The sequence below is a fragment of the Phycodurus eques genome, unplaced genomic scaffold (genome assembly GCF_024500275.1).
Source record: "Phycodurus eques isolate BA_2022a unplaced genomic scaffold, UOR_Pequ_1.1 contig_300, whole genome shotgun sequence".
NCBI classification, from domain to species: domain Eukaryota; kingdom Metazoa; phylum Chordata; class Actinopteri; order Syngnathiformes; family Syngnathidae; genus Phycodurus; species Phycodurus eques.
In genome coordinates, this window is record NW_026904297.1 from 18,299 (window position 1) to 44,007 (window position 25,709).

The window sequence follows — 25,709 nt, forward strand, 5'->3', positions numbered from 1 at the left end:
TTGGTCTAATCAAACAGGATGCATGTGTTTCCCTTCATCACCCTGCATTGTCCAAAACATCGCCTTTTTAAAAAAATATATATATATTTAATGAACTTCCAACCTTTACACTCTCATTCAAACAGTTTTCATTCACACTGGCTCGTCAGAGGACTCCGCCGTCCTATACGGAATTTAACTACGACGCCACGAAACTTTCCTAGTTTCTTTATGTTACCCGCCATTGACTAGTGATTCACAGGGTTTATTAAACACGGAATTTAAGTACATACAGGACTCCGCCATCCTCGCGGAATTTCTCGGACTCCGCCGTCCCTCTTTGACTTGCCAGTGACTAGTATTACACAAGGTTTATTCTGCCGCAGACTTCTTTGTCCCGCAATTCACTCACTCTTTAATCCTTTTTTAAAAAAAATATTTTTATCTCACCAAAGTCGTCTTCAATCCTGTGGATTGTCGTCAACCTTCAGATCCCAGTTGAGGAGAACAAAGACCAGTCCCGTAAAGGGTCTTACTTGCCGTGGCCACGGTCTCTTAACTGGAAGTCGGCTCCACAACTGGAATCCTCAGGTGTGTTGGCATCCGGCTCGAAGTACCAATTTAATGTTGGATCTATCTCACCAAACACCTATAAAAATTGACACAAAAGGAATGAAGACGCTGGTTTCTTTTGCTCATGAGGAAGGCGTATGGGAGATTGTTCAGATTACAGACTCTCATCACGCTCTAAACAATCTCTCCCGTCGCTCCTGTATTTATTTGAAATAGGGAGGTTTTACAAGACATAACATACTAAGCTACAAGACACAACACACTAAGGGGAGGGTTTCAAGGTGAAGACATGAGACCAACACCCGGCCACGTCCTTGGTCAAGGCGCCCTTCTCTCTGATGATTCCTGCTGAGTCATCTTCTTGAAGGCGAGACATCTTCCTTTCTCAAAATCGTCCATAATACTAAATGCAAGCTAAGCAAATAAATGATAACTTCTACAATATATTTAACACAGAGTAATGTGAATAGTCTCCCGTCGTGTCAGCAGCCCCTGAGATTGCAGCAGAGTCTGCAATCATGCCTTTTGCACCTGAAACTATCCCACTACAGACGCGGGAGAAAATCCCTGAGTTCTCACAGTCGGAAAAAGATTATGTAGAGAGGGAAGGGGGGTGTGGGCGTGGGGGCGTGGGCTTGGTGTTTGCTTCTCTGGATTAACTGTTCCAAAAGCTATGGCTGTTTGTGAAGGTTCTGGAAGAGCTGGAAATTGACCTTGACAATTTGGAGGTGGGCGACATCAATACCAGCGATGTTAACTTGGATGATGACTTTCTAGAGGACGAGAGATCTTCCACCAATTCTGCTGTCGAACACCTCGGAGCTTATTTAAAAACAGAGACCAAACACCCTTGTTCCCTTTTTGTACTTCAATATTTTATATTGTTCACCTGCAGATTGAAGTAGATGACGATGATCTCAGTAATGTTTTATCCTCCGAAGAATAGTAGACGTCATGTCTCTTTCAAACTCCATTTTGTATACCATTTATTAATTGTTGGAGATCATTTCGCTTTATTGCATTGACCTACAAGTTATGTTTATCTTTGCCTCGTCTGTGTTGAGAAATTACTGTCCATTCAGTTCAATATACATGTATATATTCAACTTTGAATTAATGACATATAGTCATGGATGCATTTGTGGTTCGGTAGTTACTGGAGGAACGACACTACAAAGACATTTAATGTTCAAACTGATAAACTTTATTGTTTTTGCAAATAATCATGAACTTAATATTTTATGGCTGCAACACGTTTCCAAAAAGTTGGGACAGGGTCATGTTTACCACTGTGTTACATCACCTTTTCTTTTAACAACATTCAGTAAACGTTTGGGAACTGAGGACACTAATTGTTGAAGCTTTGTAGGTGGAATTCTTTCCCATTCTTGGTTGATGTACAGCTTCAGCAATTAGCCTGTTCACCTGTGTGATGTTCCAAACAGGTGTTTGATGAGCATTTCTTAACGCTCTCAGTCTTTTTTACCACCTGTCCCAGTTTTTTGGGAACGTGTTGCAGCCATAAAATTCTAAGTTAATGATTATTTGCTCAAAATAATAAAGTTTATCAGTTTCAACATTAAATATATTGTCTTTGTAGTGTATTCAGGTCAATATAGGTTGAACATGATTAGCAAATCATTGTATTCTGTTTTTATTTATGTTTAACAAAACGTCCCAACTTCATTGCAATTGGGGTTGTACATTTGTGTCACGATACGACGGTGTTCATTTGAACTGCACCCAGAAGCAGGCGGAGGCTGAAGAAGTTTGTGGCGAACGGTGGATAAAGAAGAAATTCAAAGGTGGATCCTTGGGCCGTACCGGCGGGTCGTCGAGACAGGGATCGTGCGGCTATCGGTGGCGTGAGTAGGTGGATGGCTTGGCGGCGTGGTGGAAGAGGTCAGCAAGGCGGGGAACACGGAAGGAACACTGAGGACAAGGAAGAACACGGAGGTAGGTCAGAAATATTGCGAGGACCGGCGTAGCTTACGTGTAAGTTGCGAGCCGCTGTACCACGGGTGAACGTTAATACTCTGGCAGTAGAGTCTTGGATCTGGCAGGCTTCAATGCAGGTGATGACGAAGGCTGATTGACAAGAGGTCCGCGGTGTTGCTGATTACTGGGATGAGAGACAGCGCGAGAGGGGCGCCACCCGAGGTCCAACAGGAGGAGGGGCGCCACCCGAGGTCCAACAAGGGAACTGCAGGGCACAGCTCATGACAATTTGTTTGCTTTCAACATGGTTGGTGAACTATTGAAACGTATCAAGTCCATTGAACAGCTCCCAATGCACTTTTGCAAGGCTGAGAGCCGTGCCTTTTACCATTGGAGTGACTTTGCAAAAAGTAGAAAAGTCATGAAATGAGCAAGATATGACTTCATTGAAGAAAAAAGAACAGGAACATCTGACATGGCTGCATTTCTTAGAATGAGTAAGTTGTGTTGAGGGAAAATGTGTGCATTGAAGCATTTGAGTCAAAAGTCTCAAGACTGCAAAAGATACGCTGCAAAAAATAAGGATTATTATATCGTTTGATTTGAAGAAAAGGATATTCCAATAGAACAGGAAAATCGTACCTAAATAGATTTCTTCAAGAGGTCAGTGATTCTCAAACCTTTGGACACCAAGTACCACCTCGAAAAAGATCCGATGACAGTACCACCATCACGACCAATGGTAATTATTCATTTGAAAAGTTAGAGCCAACTGAACTTCCCTTAACAAATGTGTGTGCTCCTAGGTTAAAATAAAACAAGCAAAATTCCTCTCCCTCTTCTATATCTCTCCCTCCCTCTCTCCTGTGTCCGTCTATCTCCCCTCTCCCTTTCTTCTATATGTCTCTCTTCTCTCCATGTCTCTCTCTCTCTCTCTTCTATATATATATATATATATATATATATATCATCTCCCTCTTTCTCAATGCTATATCTCTCTGTTCAAGTGAAAGCACCTGTGTGAAATTTAGTGATATTTAAGGAATATGAGGTGAGGAGACCATATGCCAATTAAGCGCAAGCAAACCTGACGAAACAGGTACTCGAAAGACAGAACATCAGATTAAAAGCCTGGTATGCTACTGACCGAGATACCCAAGGTCAAAGTGAGAGTGTGTGGTGCATCGACGAACATGTGGTGGGTGTTTCGAAGTGTCGGAGTAAAAGTACCTGTGTGAAATTTAGTGAACAATTTACTAAGAATTATGTTGCCTGAACAGGAACTTGAATCCTGGACCCTGAGATTAAAGAGTCTGATGCTCTACCAACTGAGTTATCCAGGCTCTATAGTCAATGAGGGAGTGAGGTGAGGAGACGAGGTGCAAATTAAGCGCAAGCAAAATAGGTACTGGAAAGACAGAACATCTGATTAAAAGCCTGGTATGCGAATGACCGAGATACCTACGGTCAAAGTGTGTGTGTGGTGCATCAATGAATGTGGTGGGTGTTTTCAAGTGTCTGAGTGAAAGTACCTGTGTGATATTTAGTGAACAACTTCTTAAGAACTATGTCGCCTGAACAGGGACTTGAACCCTGGACCCTCAGATTAAAAGTGATGCTCACTTCCTCTGTAAATCACTGAGGGAGGGAAGGAGTGAGGTGAGGAGACGAGGTGCAAATTAAATGCAAGAAATTTGACACTGACGAAACAGGTACTCGAAAAAGAACAGATTAAAAGTCTGGTATGCTAATGACCGAGATGCCCAAGGTCAAAGTGAGAGTGTGTGGTGCATTGATGAACATGTGGTGGGTACTTTGAAGTGTTCCAGTGTCTGAGTGAAAGTACTTGCGTGATCGTGAACAGCTGAAGAAATTTGTCACCTGAACGGATTTAAACCCTGGACCCTCAGGTTAAAAATCCGATGCTTTACCGACTGAGCTCTCCAGGTTCTACGGTGAATGAAGGAGTGAAGTGAGGAGACGAGGTGCAAATTAAATGCAAGAAATTTGACACTGACGAAACAGGTACTCGAAAAAGAACAGATTAAAAGTCTGGTATGCTAACGACCGAGATGCCCAAGGTCAAAGTGAGAGTGTGTGGTGCATTGATGAACATGTGGTGGGTACTTTGAAGTGTTCCAGTGTCTGAGTGAAAGTACTTGCGTGATCGTGAACATCTGAAGAAATTTGTCACCTGAACGGATTTAAACCCTGGACCCTCAGGTTAAAAATCCGATGCTTTACCGACTGAGCTCTCCAGGTTCTACGGTGAATGAAGGAGTGAAGTGAGGAGACGAGGTGCCAATTAAGCGCAAGCGAGTAATTGACGAAACAGTTACTCAAAAGACAGAACATCAGATTAAAAGACTGGTATGCTACTGACTGAGATACCGAAGGTCAAAGTGAGAGTGTGTTGTGCATTGATGAACGTGGTGGGTGTTTTGAAGTGTTTAAGTGAAAGTACCTGTGTGAAATTTTGTTAACAAATGACTAAGAGTTATGTTGCCTGAACAGGGACTTGAACACTGGATCCGCAGATTAAGAGTCTGATACTCTACCGACTAAGCTATCCAGGATCTATAGTCAATGAGGGAGTGAGGTGAAGAGACGAGGTTCAAATTAGGCGCAAGCAAACCGTACTCGAAAGACAGAACATCACATTAAAAAGCCTGGTATGCTACTGACCAAGATACCCAAGGTCAAAGTGAGAGTGCGTGGTGCATAGATGAACGTGGTGGGTGTTTTGAATTGTTCAAGTGTCCGAGTGAATACCTGCGTGATATTTAGTGAACAACTTCTGAAGAATTTTGTCACTTGAATAGGGACTCAGATTAAAACTCTGATGCTTTACCGACTGAGCTCTCCAGGTACTACAGCCAATGAAGGAGTCAGATGAGGAGACGAGGTGCCAATTAAGCGTAAGCGAGCAATTGACTAAACAGGTACTCAAATGACAGAACATCAGATTAAAAACCTGGTATCATACTGACTGAGATACCCAAGGTCAAAATGAGAGAGTGTGGTGCATCGATGAACATGTGGCGGGTATTTTGAAGTGTTCAAGCAAATGTACCTGTGTGAAGTTTTGAGAACAACTTCCTTAGAATTGTGTCACCTGAACAGGGATGTGAACCCTGGACCCCCAGATTGAAAGGCTGATGCGCTCACAACTGAGCTATCCTGGCTCAATAGTGAATGAGGGAGGCAATGAGGTGAGGAGATGAGGTTCAAATTAAGCGCAGAAATATGACTGACTAAACAGTTACTCGAAAGACAGAACATCAGATTAAAAGTCTGGTATGCTACTGACCGAGATACCCAAGGTCAAAGTGAGAGTGTGTGGTGCATTGATGAACATGTGGTGGGTGCTTTGAAGTGTTCCCGTGTCTGAGTGAAAGTACCTGCGTGATAGTGAACCGCTGAAGAAATTTGTCACCTGAACGGATTTCAACCCTGGACCCTCAGGTTAAAAAAACTAATGCTTTACCGACTGAGCTCTCCAGGTTCTACGGTGAATGATGGAGTGAAGACAATGGATGGATATATATTAAATAGGTTAAGGAGGAGCTAGTTTGAAACATTTTATAACGACAAGGATTTCACATCTTTATGGACTGTATTAAAACATTTTGTCGTAGATTGTGGTCTTTCTTCTAACATCCTCCCCCCCAATCTCTATCCATTCATTTCCCATACCGCTTTTCCTCACGAGGGCCACGGGCGTGCTGGAGCCAATCCCAGCCATTTTTGGGCGAGAGGCGGGATACACCCTGAACTGGTCACCAGCTAATCCCAGGGCACATATAAACAAACCATTCCCACTCACGTTTATATATACGGGCAATTTAGATCTTTAATGAATGCAAAATAAGGCCTGTAAAATGATTGTTTGTTGTTCTTTTTAAAATGATTAACTTGATTTTGTTTTGGCCCAGATAACTGATCAAACTATGTCCCAAAGTCATTTTTTTGTTTCAAAGAGACATTTCCAATTTAAATGTCATTAATTAAATTTAACATTACTATATGAAGAAATAAATCACTCGTTGAGAGGGCACCTGAAGGAGCAAAGTGAGATATGGTAAATTTTGTCTGCCTTTTTTGGGTAACTTTTAGGATCTTAACTGTTTATCCTACTCTTTATTAAAATAATAAAAAAAAGAAATTCACACTTATTTGATGTAAAGAATAGGGTATTTTTTGTGAACAGAGAGCTAGCTAACATTGTCAGATTCAGAGCTCATTGAATTGAAAACGTATCCATCCATCCATTTTCTGAGCCGCTTATCCTCACTAGGGTCGCGGGCGTGCTGGAGCCTATCCCAGCTGTCATCGGGCAGGAGGCGGGGTACACCCTGAACTGGTTGCCAGCCAATCGCAGGGCATATACAAACAGCCAACCATTCGCACTCACAGTCACACCTACGGGCAATGTAGAGTCTCCAATTTATGCATGTTTTTGGGATGTGGGAGGAAACCAGAGTGCCTGGAGAAAACCCACGCAGGCACGGGGAGAACATGCAAACTCCACACAGTCGGGGCCGGGGATTGAACCCGGGTCCTCAGAACTGTGAGGCTGACGCTCTAACCAGTCGCCACCGTGCCGCCAATTGAAAATTTAAATATATATATTTTTTCTTTATACCTATACATTTTTTAGGTATTTGCATTTACCCAAAAAGTTTATGAAGGTTAAATGTCATCTATCTGATATGTTACACACCTAAAAAAAAAATTTCCCCTTCAAGTTATCACACTGAAAAGTAACCAACAGGCAAGACTTACCAATGTTTGCTAGTGATTGCATTAAGTCTACAGTACTTAATCCAACACTACAGCCAAAAATTATTATTTGTCATCAAGGACATTTAGTAAAGGTACATCATTCTGTTGTCATTTTTTAATTAGATCTCAGTAGATGCAATGTACAAAATAAAAAAAAAAAAAGAAATAGAAAAAAGAAAATGTGACATATGTTGGATAGATTCAATATACCGAAGATCTTTAATGCTGCCACAAATATAGATTTTAGTCGTGTAACATCTGTTAACTAACCATTAATAATTGTCTTGTCTAATTAGGGTGAGAAGCTCGGTCATCCGGGGGCTCAAAGTCGAGCCGCTGCGCCTCTGCATGAGAGGAGCCAGATGAGGTGGCTCGGGCATCCGGTTAGGATTACACCTGGACCTGTCCTTGCTGAGGTGTTCCGGGCACGTCGCCCGGGAGGAGGCCCAGGGGACAACGTCTCTCGGCTGGCCTGAGAACACCTCGGAAACCCCCGAGACTTCAAGGAATGTATGCAGTTTAAAGTGACTAGTGATAAAATGGGACAATGTTGATTGTGCAAATGTTGCAGATACTCCTCAATCAGTGTGCAAATGGTGCAGATGCTACTCTGGCATGAGTAGCCAGTATTGGTCAACAACAGATATGCAAATAGTGCAGCATGGCGAGACTACTACAGTGAGTGCACGAGTAATATATAATTGGAAATGTGACAACGAACTCAAGTCAAAAAATTGCCAGCATGTTGTAATGGAATTGTAGGTTAGGTGTTTAAGAAGTTGATCGCAAAAGGGAAGAAGCTGTTGGAATGTCTTCTAGTTCTAGTTTGCATTGATCGGTTGCGCCTACCTGAGGGAAGGAGCTGCTCACCGGGGATGCGGAGGGTCCGAGACGATTTTGCACACTCTTGTCTGAGTTCTGGCAGCGTGCAAGTCCTCAAGCGTGGGTAGGGGGGTACCGACAATCCTTTCAGCAGTTTTGATTGTCCATTGCAGTCGGAGTTTGTCCTTTTTTTTAAGCAGCACCAAACCAGACTGTGATGGAAGAACACAGGACTGACTTGATGACCGCTGTGTGGAACTGCCTCAGCTCCGGTGGCAGGCCGTGCTTTCTCAGAAGCCGCAGGAATTACATCCTCTGCTGGGCCTTTTTGAGGATGGAGTTGATGTTGGTCGCCCACTTCAGGTCCTGAGAGACTGTAATTCCCAGGAACTTGAAGGTCTCGACGGTTTCACACAAGGCAGCTGGACAACGTGAGGGGCAGCTGTGGTGAAGGATGCCTCCTGAAGTCCACGATCATCTCTACAGTCTTGAGCGTGTTCAGCTCCAGGTTGTGTCGGCCGCAACACAGCTCCAGCCGGTCCGCTTCCTGTCGATATGCAGACTCGTCACCGTCCTTGATGAGGCCGATGACAGTGGTGTCATCTGCAAACTTCAGGAGTTTGACAGTCGGGTGCGCTGAGGTGCAGTCGTTCGTGTAGAGAGAGAAGAGCAGCGGAGAGAGGACACAACCTTGGGGTGCCCCAGTGCTGAAGCTGCGTGTGGATGAGGAGGCCTCCCCCAGCCTGACCTGCTGTGTCCTGCCTGTCAGAAAGCTGTAAATCCACTGGCAGATGGCAGGTGAGACGCAGAGCTGGAGAAGCTTGGATGAAAAGAGTTCAGGGATGATGGTGTTGAACGCTGAGCTGAATGAAGTCCACGAACAGGATCCTCGCTTAGGTCCCTGCACTGTCGAGGTGTTCTAGGATGAAGTGCAGTCCCATGTTGACTCCATCATCCGCAGACCTGTTCGCTTGATAGGCAAACTGCAGGGGGTCCAGCAGGGGACCTGTGACGCTCTTGAGGTGGTCCAGCACGAGACGTTCAAAGGACTTCATGACCACAGATGTCAAGGCGACAGGCCTGTTGTCATTTAGACCTGAGATTGCAGGTTTCTTGGGGACTGGAATGATGGTGGAGCGTTTGAAACAAGATGGTACTTCGCACAGTTCCAGAGATCTATTGAAAATTTGTGTGAAGACTGGAGCGAGCTGGTCCGCGCTGACTTTGAGGCAGGATGGGGACACATGGTCTGGGCCTGCCGCTTTGTTAATCTTTTTTTGTTTGAAGATGCGTCTAACATCCTGTTCATGGATGGTTCACGCAGAAGTCAGAGGTGTGATTGTGGTCGGGGGTGCGGCTGGATGGGTGTGGGGTGTGAAAGTGTCCTTTTCAAATCTGCAGTAGAAGGTATTCAAGTCGTTGGCTCATGTGCTAGTGTTCTCAGCTTGGGGGGGATCGTTGCTTGTAATTAGTCAGGTATTGGAATGCATGCCAGACTGATTTAGAGTCGTTAGCGCGAAACTGTTTTTCCAACTTTGCTGCATAGTTCTTCTTTGCAATGTGAATTTCTTTAGTCAGCTGGTTTCTAGCTCGATGATACAGGGCCCTGTCCCCGCTCTGATATGCGTCCTCCTTAGCTTGGTAAAGCTGCTTAAGTTTAGCAGTGAACCACGGCTTGATGTTGTTGAATGTGCGAAATGACTTTGTTGGTACACACACATCTTCACAGAAACTGATACAGGATGTGACAGTGTCCGTATATTCATCCAGGCTGCCAGCTGAATTTTCAAAGAGACTCCAGATTGTGCAGTCTAAGCAGCTTTGAAGTTCCATTTTTGCTTCATTGGTCCACTTTTTCACTATCTTCACTGTAGGCTTCGCGCATTTAAGTTCTTGCCTGTGCGTCGGTAGTAAGTGTATTAAGCAGTGATCAGACGAGCCCAGTGCTGCACGAGGTATACTACAGTATGCGTTTTTTAGCGTAGTGTAGCAGTGGTCTAAAATGTTATTTTCCCTGGTAGAACAGTCAATGTGCTGCTTGTATTTAGGGAGTTCATGGTTGAGTTTAGCTTTGTTAAAGTCCCCGAGAATAATGAGGGGTGAGTCCCGGTGGGGTTTTTTCAATGTCGTTGACTTGTTCGGCGAGCGTTAGCAGTGCGGCGTTCATGTTAGCTTGAGGCGGAATGTAGACGCCAGCCAGGATGAATGATGCGAACTCAAGCGGCGAGTAGAATGGCTTACAGTTCAAAAACAGCGACTCCAAATGTGGGCTGCAGTGTGTGCTGAGCTCCGTGACGTCCATACACCATTTTTCATTGATATAGAAGCATATCCCCCCGCCCTTTGTTTTCCCCTATGATTCCATGTCGCGGTCTGCTCGATGAATATGGAAGCCGGGAAGAATGACGGCGCCATCGGGTACAGCGTCGCAAAGCCAGGTCTCCGTAAAGCACATGGCGGCGGAACGTCCGAAGTCTTTACTGGTCTTTAACAGAAGATGAAGCTTGTCCATTTTGTTGGGTAGGGAGCGTACATTCGCGAGGTGGATCGACGGGAACGCCAATCTGTGTCCTCTCTTGCGGGGTTTCACCTGGATGCCGGCACACTTCCCTCTGTGGCGCCGCCTTCGCCTCCATGCGCCGAAAACCACGGACGCCGCTCCGGTAAATTACTCGGGGGGGAAAAAACTGAGCGGATTTGCGAAAGTTGGTGAAAGAAAGTCCGGAGTAGCCTCCTTGATGGTTAGCAAGTCTCCCCTTGTGTAAGTGTGTCGTGTAATGTCTCCAAAGACGAACGAAAAACACAAAAACAATACTAGAGAGCACGTTACCGAGGCGACCAAACTGGTAGGCGCCATCTTGGATCATCTTGATATAAGGCTTTTAATCTGATGTTCTGTCTTTCGAGTACCTGTTTAGTCAATTGCTCGCTTACGCTTAATTGGCACCTTGTCTCCTCACCTCACTCCTTCATTGACTGTAGAACCTGGAGAGCTCAGTCGGTAAAGCATCAGACTTTTAATCTGAGGGTCCAGCGTTCAAGTCCCTCTTCCAGTGACAAAATTCTTCAGAAGTTGTTCACTAAATATCACGCAGGTATTCACTCGGACACTTGAACACTTCAAAACACCCACCACGTTCATCTATGCACCACGCACTCTCACTTTGACCTTGGGTGTCTCTGTCAGTCGCATACCAGGCTTTTAATGTGATGTTCTGTCTTTTGAGTACCTGGTTTGCTTGCGCTTAATTTGAACCTCGTCTCTTCCCCTCACTCCCTCAGTGACTATAGAACCTGGATAGCTCAGTCGGTAGAGCATCAGACTCTTAATCTGAGGGTCCAGGGTTCAAGTCCCTGTTCAGGTGACACATTTCTTCAGCTGTTCACTATCATGCAAGTACTTTCACTCAGACACTGGAACACTTCAAAACACCCACCACATGTTCATTGATGCACCATGCACTCTCACTTTGACCTTGGGTGTCTCTGTCAGTAGTATACCAGGCTTTTAATCTGATGTTCTGTCTTTTGAGTACCTATTTTGCTTGCACTTAATTTGCACCTCGTCTCTTCACCTCACTCCCTCATTGGCTTTAGAGCCTTGATAACTCAGTTGGTAGAGCATCAGACTCTTAATCAGAGGGTCCAGGATTCAAGTCCCTGTTCAGGCAACATAACTCTTCGTAAATTGTTCATTAAATTTCACACATGTACTTTTACTCAGACACTTCAAAACACCCACCACATGTTCGTCGATGCACCACACACTCTCACTTTGACCTTGGGTATCTCGGTCAGTAGCATACCAGGCTTTTAATCTGATGTTCTGTCTTTCGAGTACCAGTTTCGTCAGTTTTGCTTGCGCTTAATTGGAACCTGGTCTGCTCACCTCACTCCCTCATTAACTATTGATCCTGGATAGCTCAGTCGGTAAAACATCAGACTTTTAATCTGAAGGTCCATGGTTTGAGTCCCCTGTTCAGGCAACATATTCCTTAAATATCTCTAAATTTCACACAGGTGCTTTCACTTGAACAGAGGGATATAGAATAGAGGGAGACGATATATATATATATATAAAAGACAGAGATATGGGAGAGAAGGTAGAGGGTAGATAGACAGATACAGGGGAGAGATATAGGAGAGGGAGACAGATAGAGGAGAGGAATTTTGTTTGGTTTGTTTTAAACTAGGAGCACACACTTTTGTTAAGGGCAGTTCAGTTGTATTTAACTTTTCAAATGAATAATTACCGTTGGTCGTGATGGTGGTACTCTAATCGGATCTTTTTCGAAGTGATACTTGGTGTCCAAAAGTTTGAGAATCACTGACCTCTTGAAGAAATCTATTTAGGTCCGATTTTCCTGTTCTCTTGGAATATCCTTTTCTTCAAATCAAATGATATTATAATCCTTATTTTTTGCAGCGTATCTTTTGCAGTCTCGAGACTTTTGACTCAAATGCTTCAATGCACACATTTTCCCTCGACACAACTTACTCGTTCTAAGAAATGCAGCCATGTCAGATGTTCCTGTTCTTTTTTCTTCAATGAAGTCATATCTTGCTCATTTCATGACATTTCTACTTTTTGCAAAGTCACTCCAATGGTAAAAGGCACGGCTCTCTGCCTTGCAAAAGTGCATTGGGAGCTGTTCAATGGACTTGATACGTTTCAATAGTTCACCAACTATGTCGAAAGCAAACAAATTGTCATGAGCTGTGCCCTGCAGTTCACTTGTTGGATCTCGGGTGGCGCCCCTCTCGCGCTGTCTCTCATCCCAGTCATCAGCACCACCTCGGCCGCGCACCTCTTGTCAATCAGCCTTCGTCATCACCTGCATTGAAGCCTGCTAGATCCAAGACTCTACTGCCAGATTAACGTTCACCCGTGGTAGAGCTGCTCGCAACTTGCACGTAAGCTACGCCGGTCCTCGCAATATTTCTGACCTCTCTCCGTGTTCTTCCTTGTCCTCAGTTCTCCTTCCGTGTTCCCCGCCTTGCTGACCTCTTCCACCACGCCGCCAAGCCATCCACCTGCTCACTTTTATTTATGTTTGTTAAACATAAATAAAAACAGAATACAATGATTTGCTCATCATGTTCAACCTATATTGAGGTTTCTCTCTTAATCCTGTATTATATTGTCTTGTATTTTACTGCTTTTTTACATCATGGCCAGGGGACTACAGATGAAAACTAGCCTTCTGGCTAATTCTGGCTTTTTTAACCATGTGTACTTCATGTGTTTTATGAAATTGCATTGTCCACTTTCAAATAAACTGATTAATAATAATATTGACTTGTATACACTACAAAGACAAGATATTTAATGTTGAAACTGATAAACTTTATTGTTTTGAGCAAATAATCATTAACTTGGAATTTTATGGTTGCAACACGTTCCCAAAAAACTGGGACAGGTGGTAAAAAAGACTGAGAGAGTTAAGGAATGCTCATCAAACACCTGTTTGGAACATCACACAGGTGAACAGGCTAATTGGGAACAGGTGGGTGCCTTGATTGGATATAAAAGGAGCTTCCCTGAATTGCTTTGTCATTCACAAGCAAAGATGTGGCGAGGTTCACCTCTTTGTGAACAAGTGTGTGAGGAAATAGTCAAACAGTTTAAGAACAATGTTCCTCAACGTACAATTGCAATGAATTTAGGGATATCGTCATTTACGGTACATAATATCATCAAAAGGTTCAGAGAATCTGGAGAAATCAATGCATGTAAGCAGCAAGGCCGAAAACCAACATTGAATGACCGTGACCTTTGATCCCTCAGGCAGCACTGCATCAAAAACCGACATCAACGTGTGAAGGATATCACCACATGGGCTCAGGAACACTTCAGAAAACCAATGTCAGTAAATAAAGTTCGGCACTACATCCGTAAGTGCAACTTAAAACTCTACTATGCAAAGCAATAGCCATTTCTCAACAACACCCAGAAACCCCGCCTGCTTCTTTGGCCCAGAGCTCATTTAAAATGGACTGATGCGAAGTGGAAAAGTGTTCTATGGTCCAAGGAGTCCACATTTCAAATTGTTTTTGGAAACTATGGACGTCGTGTCCTCCGGGCCAAAGAGGAAAATAACCATTTGGACTGCTATGGACGCAAAGTTCAAAAGCCAGCATCTGTGATGGTATGGGGCTGTGTTGGTGCATGGGTAACTTACACATCTCTGAAGGCACCATTAATGCTGAAAGGTACATACAGGTTTTGGAGAAACATATGCTGCCATCCAAGCAACGTCTTTTTCATAGCCGCCCCTGCTTATTTCAGCAAGACAATGCCAAACCACATTCTGCATGTGTTACAACAGCATGGCTTCGTCCTAAAAGAGTGCGGGTACTGGACTGGCCTGCCTGCAGTCCAGACCTGTCTCCCATTGAAAATGTGTGGCGCATTATGAAGTGTAAAATATCACAACGGAGACGCGGGACTCTTGACCAGCTGAAGCTGTACATCAACCAAGAATGGGAAAGAATTACCCCAACAAAGCTTCAACAATTAGTGTTCTCAGTTCCCAAACGTTTACTGAATGTTGTTAAAAGAAAAGGTGATGTAACACAGTGGTAAACATGACCCTGTCCCAACTTTTTGGGAACGTGTTGCAGCCATAAAATATTAAGTTCATGATTATTTGCAAAAACAATAAAGTTTATCAGTTTGAACATCAAATGTCTTTGTAGTGTATTCAATTAAATATAGTTTGAACATGATTTGCAAATCATTGTATTCAGTTTTTATTTATGTTTAACACAAAGTCCCAACTTCATTGGAATTGTGGTTGTATTTCATAACAGGACAAGAGAAAGCTGAGAATGCTGCTGCAGAAGTTGTGGTTTCTCTTTAATGGTTGTGGTTTTAAGGACTGCCATAGGACAGTCCTTACGATGTATTTCGAATGCCAACATTTTATAATGAGACGAATATATGAAAATTGTACTTGAAGTAGTTCCTCCACTAACGACCTAACCACAAATGCATCCATGACTATATGTCATTAATTCAAAGTTGAATATGTATAATATAATAATATAATATATAATATAATATATTGAACTGAATGCACAGTGATTTTTCATCACAGACGAGGCAAAGATAAACATAACTTGTAGGTCAATGCAATAAAGCGAAATGATCTCCAACAATTAATAAATGGTATACAAAATGGTGTTGAAAGAGACATGACAAGAGACATGACGTCTACTATTCTTCTGAGGATAAAACATTACTGAGATCATCGTCATCTACTTCAATCTGCAGGTGAACAATATAAAATGTTGAAGTACAAAAAGGGAACAAAGGTGTTTGGTCTTTGTTTTTAAATAAGCTCCGAGGTGTTCGACAGCAGAATTGGTGGAAGATCTCTCGTCCTCTCGAAAGTCATCGTCCAAGTTAACATCTCTGGTATCGATGTTGACCACCTCCAAATTGTAAAGGTCAATTTCCAGCTCTTCCAGAACCTTCACAAACAGCCATAGCTTTTGGAACAGTTCTTCATCCAGAGAAGCAAATACCACGCCCCCCCCCCCCCCCCACCCCCCACCTCAACCTGATATTTTTCCGACTGTGAGAACTCAGGGATTTTCTCCCGAGTCTGCAGTGGGACAGTTTCAGGCGCGAAAGGCATGATTGCAGACTCTGCTGCAAGCTCAGGGGCTGCTGACACAATGGGAGACTCTACACATTACTCTGCAGAATGAGAAATTATGTTTCGAAAAACATTTGATCAAGATGTAATGAAAACTCCGACAAGAAAGGTGTCCTCGAGTGGGTGGATAACCCCTACAAACACCAAGAGCAGGAGACTGGACCATCTCTTGGGCCTGGTTTTCTTGAGCCTCCTCTAGAATATTTCTGTCTTCATTGGCCTGAAGGAAAACATGAGCGTTGCTTAAAACACAACAACACGTTTCAATATGAGGTACTTTGAGATGCGCTTTTGTTGTAGCAACTCACTGTGAGCAAGGGATCATCTTTGGCAGGCCTGGTGGCGCCTGAGCAACTTTCTCTGAGGTAAACCTCAGCTGCAGATGCTTTTAAGACCAGGAAAAAGGTTTTCATACTCGGTGGGGTCTGCCCAGGATGCAGAGGCCTACAGCGCAAAGAGATTGTGTTTGAAAAAACGATACAGTGGTGCCTTGAGATACGATTGATCCAGCTTACAATTTTTTCGGCATAAGAAGCGATGTACTAGTACGTATGCAGTAATTCATGCGGGAAGTTCACTGCGAACTAGTACGATGAGTGATTGGTTTGCGCAAGGAACGACGTACTACGCAGTGAATTGACTCATGAGTGATTTCGATAGCTTTCACTGGCAGCCGGTTCTTCAAGCTAATGGCTAATGTTGAGTCAGTCAAGCACATGAAAACAAGCATACACACGGTGCGTGGGTTGGACGGTGTCACCATAATCTTAACAGACGACACATAAAGTCATGAGAGAGACAGGAGACCGACATTGGAGTTAGATTCGCCAGTGCAAGGTAAACTGATGCGGCACTTTTTGCAAAAAGTCTGTAAGGTGCAGTAGCAACACCACAAATCTATATAAACACATGAAAAACCACGCGAAAGAAAACGCAGACCTCCGGAAATGGGGAGAGGAGGAGAGATATCCCCCCGGCCCTGCCCCGTGGCTCTGCTGCCAGACCCGTAATGCAGGGGCAGAGGTCATTGGCGGAAGCTTTTCAGCATGGCAAAGAATATCCAGGTGTGGATAATACTTTACCATTAATAATATTCATTTTCAAATTTAAACTGTATTTTAGTGAATTGACACAAATAAAAAATATCAATTATGCTAAGACCTTTATGAATGTGTAATACCATGGAATTTACAGTACATTAAAATCTTATTTAAATGAATACATTTACTGGAATAGAAAAAAAGGCGGCACAGTTGGGCGACTGGTTAGAGCGTCTACCTCACAGTTCTGAGGACCGGAGTTCCAGCCCCACCTGGGTGGAGTTTGCATTTTCTCCCCGTGCCTGCGTGGGTTTTCTCCGAGCACTCCGGTTTCCTCCCACATCCCAAAAACATGCATGGTAGGTTGATTGAAGACTCTAAATTGCCCGTAGGTATGAATGTGAGTGTGGATGGTTGTTTGTTTATGTGTGCCCTGCGATTGGCTGGCAACCAGTTCAGGGTGTACCCCGCCTCCTGCCCGATGATAGCTGGGATTGGCTCCAGCACGCCCACGACCCTAGTGAGGAGAAGCGGCTAAGAAAATGGATGAATGGATGGAATAGAAATAAATATACTGAATATAATCTGGCTCATAATTGAATATTATTACCCTTTTGTGTTAACTGTGGAAGGAACACTATCACATAGATGTGCTTCATTCTTATTTAATTTATTATTTCACTTACCTGATTCGCCAAGAGCAGAGGAGATCCTGGCAGAAACGATTGTACAAGACCTGCAACCTCTTTCCGTGATGGTTGATGACAGCTTCGGGAATTTTGTGAGGACAGTCGACCCCAGGCACAAAATTCTAAATACAAAGTCTTTAATGGAGAGGAAACTACCAACTCTTGATGAAGACTGCCGTGCCAAGGTTCAAAAGGTTTCTCTCTTCCTGGAGAAACCACTAAGGGTCATATTTGTGCATAATTAACCAGAATCGCAGAAGAAAGGGGTATAGCGGACAAGTAACATGCAGCATCAGTGCCAGCCGAGAGGATGTTTTCAAAAGCCGCGCAGTTAAAAAGTCACAGAAGAAGTTCATTAAAGGCAAAAAATATTAACACAATATTGTTCTTAAACAAAAACTGATTCCTTGAAAAAGAACAAAATAATTCTGTGAATGACATCTTATTACAATTTTCTGATTATTGTGGATTAGTACATACACAATGACTACTGTACCCATTAGCACCTAACACTATATTATAATTGTAAATACCATATGCATATAAAACCACTAGAAAAGCATTTTGATTTTTCACATTGCAAAGTCAGCTCCACTTTCACACAGCATCAAAACAACTGAGATAGACTCTTGTTGTTGCTCCCCACAGAAATCTTTAGCAAAAGACAAAAGATTTATGCAATCTGAAGAGAAACAACAGCAAACTGCTTTGGTCACAGCGAAGCGGACCATGTCATTGTCCGCCATGCCATTTTAACAGACGGTCTAAAATTCAAACAATTCGACTTTATTTTTTTTAACACAAACAAAAAATCCACCTACATTTGACATACTCCAACATTCTCATCCTGTCACATAATATGATAATTATGAAGACGAGACACGCAAGCTCACTGTAACAGCCCGGCTAACCAACGTGCCTACTTAGTGGCCATATTGGGGAGGTTGACGTTCCCATTGTTTAGCTTTTTCTTCAATAATAATAATAATAATAATAACAGATTAAACCTATTGCGCTTTTCAAGACACTCAAAGACGCTTTACACTGATTATATAACAATAACATTAAGGTGGGTAAACAGGAAGCACAGGTGCTGGTGTCAGCGATGCTGTCCACCGCGGTGGATGCAGAAAAGTCACGCCGGGTGGCGAGAGCCGAGCTGGATGTCAGGGGACGCGGAAGGATGGTCGCTAGCTGACCTCGATGCACGCAAGTTCACGAGTCGCAACCGAAGCGGGTGTTCGAGAGCTTTCTGAGAGAGTGATAGGTAGGTCATAATTTAGCCTTTTTGTTTTTGTAAATAAATAATCTCCCCACCTTTCCTAGTTTACAATACATGACAACAACAACGCATAGTCCTTCGGTGAATGTGTTGAGTGAACGTGAGCCTAGAGGATGGATGATTAACTGAATAAGAAAGCATTTGAATGACTATGTGAAAAAGAACTGAACGTGAACGGATGTTTTTGATGAACAGTTCTGAATGATTCAGTATCCTCAAACACTCATCACTATCGGTAACATAGTACCATGCTTAATTACCACACAACTACATCACTATTAAATACACTGTCTTCTTTTTCATTAACCAATGATCAGGGGAGATCGCGAACGCAGTCGAGATTCCCACATTTGGGGAATTCGCAGGAGTCAGCACAACCGGAGTGCAATGGCTGAGCCTCATCCTGGGTGAACCACCTTCTTGATCATGGTGTCTCACCTGCCAGTTAAGTATGAGCTGTACATGGCGCGAGCACACAAGTCATTCACGCGCACGCTATGTCAAGCGACGGTGTCATCATGAGCATGTGAACAACCATACACACAACGGGCAAGCCGGAACATACGCTAGTTGATACGCTACTGTGTGCTAATACATGAACAAATATGCTTCCTATTTGAGAATTTCAGTTTAAATTGAGACAGTAAATGGATACCCATAATGCACAGCGCCATCGAGAGACGATGAAATAAGTTGAAAGGGAGCTCATTAACACCCAGAAACATAAACCTCCCTCCATCCATCCATTGTCTTTACCGCTTCTCCTCACGAGGGTCGCGGGGTGCTGGAGCCTATCCCAGCTATCTTCGGGCGGGAGGCGGGGTACACCCTGAACCGGTCGGCAGCCAATTGTAGGGCATATAGAAACAAACAACCATTCGCTCTCACATTCAAACCTACTGGCAATTTAGAGTCCACCCATTCGGGTTGAAGAGAAATGATTGGACAAATAAAAAAAAATCAAAAGTAAACATAATTACAAGTTGTTCTTGACGAAAATAATGCATTCGTCTCGTCGATTGTCAGACACGAAAAAGACTTCCGGTTCCAACAGTTGGCTGCCGAATCTCAAATTGCAACTGCCACCTACTCAGAGCTATTGCACATGACAACCTTGGCGACGTTTTAGACAAAAAGCATTCATTCTACTTCCAATGGGCTCACCAACTGTGGGAGGGGCTATAGGGGTTGGGTGCAGTGCGAGCTGGGTAGGGACCTTGGCGTTCCAACCCCCGGCTAGAGAAGCTGGCTCTTGGGTACGTGGAATGTCACTTCTCTGGCAGGGAAGAAGCCCGAAGCTGGTGTGTGAGGTCGAGAAGTTCCGACTAAATCTCGTCGGACTCGCCTCCACACGCAGCTTGGGCTCTGGTACCAGTCCTCTCGAGAGGGGTTGGAATCTCTTCCACTCTGGAGTTGCCCACGGTGAGAGGCGCCGAGCCGGGCGGCAATAAGTATACCCACGGCGCCTGTACGTTGGGGTTCACCCAGGTAGCCTGCCTCCGCCTTCGGGTGGGGGGACGGGTCCTGACTGTTGTTTGCGCCTATGCACAAAACAGGAGTTCAGAGTCCCCACCCTTTTTGGAGTCCTTGGAGGGGCTGCTGGAGAGCGCTCCCGCTGGGGATTCCATCCTTCTGCTGGGGGACTTCAATGCTCACATGGACAATGACAGTGAGACCTGGAAGGGCGTGATTGGGAGGAATGTCTCCCCCGATCAGAACCCGAGCGGTGTTCAGTTATTGGACTTCTGTGCTCATCACGGATTGTCCATAACGGACACCATGTTCAACCATAAGGGTATCCATCATAAGGGGCGGAGCTGTCAACTGATCACCACCTGGTGGTGAGTTGGTTCCGATGGTGGGGAAAGATACCGGTCCGACGTGGCAGGCCCAAACGTATTGTGGTCTGCTGGGAATGTCTGGCAGAATCCCCTGTCAGAAGGAGTTTCAATTCTTACCTCCGACAGAACTTTGCGTCAGCCACACAGTTCTGTGGGCCCGGGTTCAATCCCCGGCACCGCCTGTGTGGAGTTTGCATGTTCTCCCCGTGCCTGCGTGGGTTTTCTCCGGGCACTCCGGTTTCCTCCCACATCCCAAAAACATGCATTAATTGGTGACTCTAATTTGCCCGTAGGTGTGACTGTGAGTGTGAATGGTTGTTTGTATGAGCCCTGCAATTGGCTGGCAACCAGTTCAGGGTGTACTCCGCCTCCTGCCCGATGACAACTTGGATAGGCTCCAGCACGCCCGCGACCCTAGTGAGGAGAAGTGGCTCAGAAAATGGATGGATGGACGTGTGTCTCGTTTTCTATGATAAAACGTATTAGAAACAAATTGTTTTATGTATCGAGTGAAGATACACTCCAGAGTTTAAAGTATAGTTTCTTTTCATGAAGCAAGTGTCTTTTTTTAATTGCACAAACAGGTGGACTCAAGGTCCCTGAACTGTAAAACATGACAGAGATGAAAGTGTAGTTTGACCTTCATCATATCTTCCTCCCTTGGCGGAAATGTACATTACAGAAGTGTAACCTTCACTCAAAAAAAATGACTCATTGGATGAACACAAATACATTTTGGGCAGGTTTTCCATCAATTTTATTTGTGTAACGCCAACTCAAATTTAGTAGTTCCGTGTAATGTGATATAATTGAGTCAGCCAAACCCATTTTCATCAAATACAGACAAAGTAAAATAAGTACACTCAGTCCTCAAATGACTATAAAATACTCCTATAAATGACTTTTTGCACTTACCCCATGTGGCTGCGATGGCCGAGTGGTTAAGGCGTTGGACTTGAAATCCAATGGGATCTTCCCACGCAGGTTCGAACCCTGCTCGCAGCGAGTCTTGTTCATGTGCAAAATAGCTCAATAGTTTGTGTCACTGACTAAAGTTCTGGTGACTCGGGCTCGGTTCTTCCTTTAGCCTGGAGGTGGGGCTCGAAGGCGAGCGGCTGTTGACCAGGCCAGGCACAGCCCGGGAGGGTCCCCCTGTGGGAGGGGCCATAGGGGTCGGGTGCAGTGCAAGCTGGGCGGTGGCCAAAGGCAGGGAGTTTGGCGATCCGATCCCCAGCTACAGAAGCTGGCTCAAGGGACGTGGAATGTCACCTTTCTGGCAGGGAAGACCCCGAGCTGGTGTGAGAGGTCGAGAAGTTCTGACTAGATATAGTCGGACTCGCCTCCAGGCACAGCTTGGGCTCTGGTACCAGTCCTCTCTTCCACTCTGGAGTTGCCCACGGTGAGAGGCGCCTAGCAGGTGTGGTTTATTGCCCCCTGGCTCGGCCCCTGTCCGTTGGGGTTCACCCCGGTGGACGAGGGAGTAGCCTCCCTCCGCCTTCGGGTGGGGGGACGGGTCCTGACTGTTGTTTGTGCCTATGCACCAAACAGCAGTTCAGAGTACCACCCTTTTTGGAGTCCTTGGAGGGGGTGCTGGAGAGCGCTCCCGCTGGGGACTCCATCGTTCTGCTGGGGGACTTCAATGCTCACATGGGCAATGACAGTGAGACCTGGAAGGGCGTGATTGGGCGTGATTGGGAGGTGGAATTGAGTAGGTCTTCGAAGTATTCTCCCAACCGACTCACAACGTCCCGAGTCGAGGTCAGCAGCGCCACATCCCCACGAGACATAATCGATTAAAGACATGCCAGAAACGTCAAAAGACATGAATATTTGCCATTAAACATTTCAAGTTAAATCCAAAAACAGTAAGCATGCTCTGCCCAAGAATTAATGCAAAAAACGACAGAGTGAAAGCAAAACCAACCACTCGTGAAATATTTAACTATTTTCAACCATTATTACTGAAAATATACAAATGCAGCCCTATGGGTGGCACAAGTCAGTGCAAACTGTAGGCCGGTCCCAAGCCCGGATAAATGCAGAGGGTTGCGTCAGGAAGGGCATCCGGCTTAAAACCTTGCCAAACAAATATGAGCGTTCATCCAAAGAATTCCATACCGGATCGGTCGTGGCCCGGGTTAACAACGTCCGCCACCGGCGCCGTCAACCTGCGGGGCGCCGTTGGAAATTCAGCTACTGTGGGTCGAAGTCAAAGAAGAAGAGGAGGTGGAAAGCGGGTTCTTCGGCAGAAAGAGAAGAGGAAAACACAGAGCCTAGAACTGAATGTGGGGACTTTGAATGTTGGGACTATGACAGGAAAATCTCGGGAGTTGGTTGACATGATGATGAGGAGAAAGGTTGATATATTGTGTGTCCAGGAGACCAGGTGGAAAGGCAGTAAGGCTAGAAGTTTAGGGGCAGGGTTTTAAATTATTTTACCATGGTGTCGATGGGAAGAGAAATGGAGTCGGGGTTATTTTAAAAGAAGAGTTGGCTAAGAATGTCTTTGAGGTGAAAAGAGTATCAGATCGAGTGATGAGGCTGAAATTTGAAATTGAGGGTGTTATGTGTAATGTGATTAGTGGCTATGCCCCACAGGTAGGATGTGACCTAGAGGTGAAAGAGAAATTCTGGAAGGAGCTAGATGATGTAGTTCTTAGCATCCCAGTCAGAGAGAGAGTCGTAATTGGTGCAGATTGTAATGGACATGTTGGTGAAGGTAATAGGGGTGATGAAGAAGTGATGGGTAAATACGGCATCCAGGAAAGGAACTTGGAGGGACAGATGGTGGTAGACTTTGCAACAAGGATGCAAATGGCTGTAGTGAACACTTTTTTCCAGAAGAGGCACGAACATAGGGTGACCTATAAGAGCGGAGGTAGAAGCACACAGGTGGATTACATCTTGTGCAGACGATGTAATCTGAAGGAGGTTACCAACTGTAAGGTAGTGGTAGGGGAGAGTGTGGCTAGACATCATAGGATGGTGGTGTGTAAGATGACTCTGGTGGTGGGGAGGAAAATTAGGAAGACAAAGGCAGAGAAGAGAACCATGTGGTGGAAGCTGAGACAGGACGAGTGTTGTGCAGCTTTTCGGGAAGAGGTGATACAGGCTCTCGGTGGACGGCAGGAGCTTCCAGAAGACTGGACCACTGCAGCCAAGGTGATCAGAGAAGCAGGCAGGAGAGTACTTGGTGTATCTTCTGGCAGGAAAGGAGAGAAGGAGACTTGGTGGTGGAACCTCACAGTACAGGAAATCATACAAGGAAAGAGGTTAGCTAAGAAGAAGTGGGACACTGAGAGGACCGAGGAGAGGCGAAAGGAATACATTGAGATGCGACACAGGGCAAAGGTAGAGGTGGCAAAGGCAAAACAAGAGGCATATGATGACATGTATGGCAGGTTGGACACTAAAGAAGGAGAAAAGGATCTATACAGGCTGGCCAGACAGAGGGACAGAGATGGGAAGGATGTGCAGCAGGTTAGGGTGATTAAGGATAGAGATGGAAATATGTTGACTGGTGCCAGCAGTGTGCTTGCTAGATGGAAAGAATACTTCGAGGAGTTGATGAATGAGGAAAATGATAGAGAAGGGAGAGTAGAAGAGGTAAGTGTGGTGGACCAGGAAGTGGCAATGATTAGTAAGGGGGAAGTTAGAAAGGCATTAAAGAGGATGAAAAATGGAAAGGCAGTTGGTCCTGATGACATTCCTGTGGAGGTATGGAAGCATCTAGGAGAGGTGGCTGTGAAGTTTTTGACCAGCTTGTTCAATAGAATTCTAGTGCGTGAGAAGATGCCTGAGGAATGGAGGAAAAGTGTACTGGTGCCCATTTTTAAGAACAAAGGTGATGTGCAGAGCTGTGGCAACTATAGAGGAATAAAGTTGATGAGCCACACAATGAAGTTATGGGAAAGAGTAGTGGAGGATAGACTCAGGACAGAAGTGAGTATTTGCGAGCAACAGTATGGTTTCATGCCTAGAAAGAGTACCACAGATGCATTATTTGCCTTGAGGATGTTGATGGAAAAGTACAGAGAAGGTCAGAAGGAGCTACATTGTGTCTTTGTAGATCTAGAGAAAGCCTATGACAGAGTACCCAGAGAAGAACTGTGGGTACTGCATGCGGAAGTCTGGAGTGGCAGAGAAGTATGTTAGAATAATACAGGACATGTACGAGGCAGCAGAACAGCGGTGAGGTGTGCTGTAGGTGTGACAGAAGAATTTAAGGTGGACGTGGGACTGCATCAGGGATCAGCCCTGAGCCCCTTCCTTTTTGCAGTGGTGATGGATAGGCTGACAGATGAGGTTAGACTGGAATCCCCGTGGACCATGATGTTTGCAGATGACATTGTGATCTGCAGTGAAAGCAGGGAGCAGCTGGAGGAACAGTTAGAGGGATGGAGGCATGCACTGGAAAGAAGAGGAATGAAGATTAGCCGAAGTAAAACAGAATATATGTGCATGAATGAGAGGGCTGGTGGGGGAAGAATGAGGCTACAGGGAGAAGCGATAGCAAGGGTGGAGGACTTTAAATACTTGGGGTCAACCGTCCAGAGCAATGGTGAGTGTGGTCAGGAAGTGAAGAAACGGGTCAAAGCAGGTTGGAACGGGTGGAGGAAGGTGTCAGGTGTGTTATGTGACAGAAGAGTCTCTGCTAGGATGAAGGGCAAAGTTTATAAAACAGTAGTGAGGCCAGCCATGATGTACGGATTAGAGACAGTGGCACTGAAGAGACAACAGGAAGCAGAGCTGGAGGTGGCGGAAATGAAGATGTTGAGGTTCGCTCTTGGAGTGACCAGGTTGGATAAAATTAGAAATGAGCTCATCAGAGGGACAGCCAAGGTTCGATGTTTTGGAGACAAAGTTAGAGAGCGCAGACTTCAATGGTTTGGACACGTCCAGAGGAGAAATAGTGAGTATATTGGAAGAAGGATGATGAGGATGGAGCTGCCAGGCAAGAGAGCTCGAGGAAGACCAAAGAGAAGGTTGATGGATGTCGTGAGGGAAGACATGATGGCAGTTGGTGTTCGAGAGGAGGATGCAGGAGATAGGCTTACATGGAAAAGGATGACGCGCTGTGGCGACCCCTAACGGGA

At 44.9% G+C, this 25,709-nt stretch overlaps 3 non-coding genes and 1 pseudogene across 3 annotated transcripts; 2 read left to right on the forward strand and 2 right to left on the reverse strand.

The window, feature by feature from the left end:
* The first annotated feature begins 11,389 nt into the window (after positions 1 to 11,389).
* On the forward strand, positions 11,390 to 11,462 carry trnak-cuu (transfer RNA lysine (anticodon CUU)). The gene has a single exon. It is a non-coding gene; the product is annotated as a tRNA-Lys (tRNA).
* A 6,615-nt stretch (positions 11,463 to 18,077) lies between these two features.
* On the reverse strand, positions 18,078 to 18,192 carry LOC133398726 (U5 spliceosomal RNA). The gene has a single exon (XR_009768004.1). It is a non-coding gene; the product is annotated as a U5 spliceosomal RNA (small nuclear RNA).
* A 907-nt stretch (positions 18,193 to 19,099) lies between these two features.
* On the reverse strand, positions 19,100 to 19,225 carry LOC133398725 (U1 spliceosomal RNA; annotated as a pseudogene).
* Positions 19,226 to 21,536: 2,311 nt separating this feature from the next.
* Positions 21,537 to 21,618, forward strand: trnas-uga (transfer RNA serine (anticodon UGA)). Its single transcript has one exon. It is a non-coding gene; the product is annotated as a tRNA-Ser (tRNA).
* Positions 21,619 to 25,709: the final 4,091 nt, after the last annotated feature.